Source organism: Vombatus ursinus, unplaced genomic scaffold, assembly GCF_900497805.2.
Source record: "Vombatus ursinus unplaced genomic scaffold, bare-nosed wombat genome assembly UNPS02014460.1, whole genome shotgun sequence".
Classification (NCBI taxonomy): domain Eukaryota; kingdom Metazoa; phylum Chordata; class Mammalia; order Diprotodontia; family Vombatidae; genus Vombatus; species Vombatus ursinus.
This window is the reverse complement of record NW_020954238.1, coordinates 625,617-626,094: the sequence shown is the minus strand read 5'-3', so window position 1 is coordinate 626,094 and position 478 is coordinate 625,617.

Genomic DNA, 478 nt, shown 5'->3' with positions numbered 1-478 from the left:
CTTAACATCTCATGCTACACTCATGGACAAGTTGCAATAAATCCAGGAGATAATAAGCAGAGTGACAAGAAATGTTAATCCCAAGACATACAAAGATTAGTTGTTTAGCCTTGTAAAGAGAAAACTAAGAGAAGACATGCTAGTTGGTTTCAAATATTGTAAGGCTTTCATGTAGAAAAGTGATTAGTCTAGTCCACTTTTAGGAGTTTTAAAGAAGCCTAACACCTTGAGGACAACGTAGCCTGGGAACCTGGGTTGAAATATATGGCTTTAGATACTCCTTCAGTCTCTCAAATTGGATGATTATTTGACTAACATACTGTGGGACTGGCTTTTTGCATCAGTGGCGTCAAACTCAAATTGAAGTGGGTACGACCAAACTGCAGATAAAGATGCCTTTGGGTTGCACTGACTTAGAAAACCACATATTACACAGCAACACCACAACTAGGTCTATATCCCAAAAAGATCGTAAAAA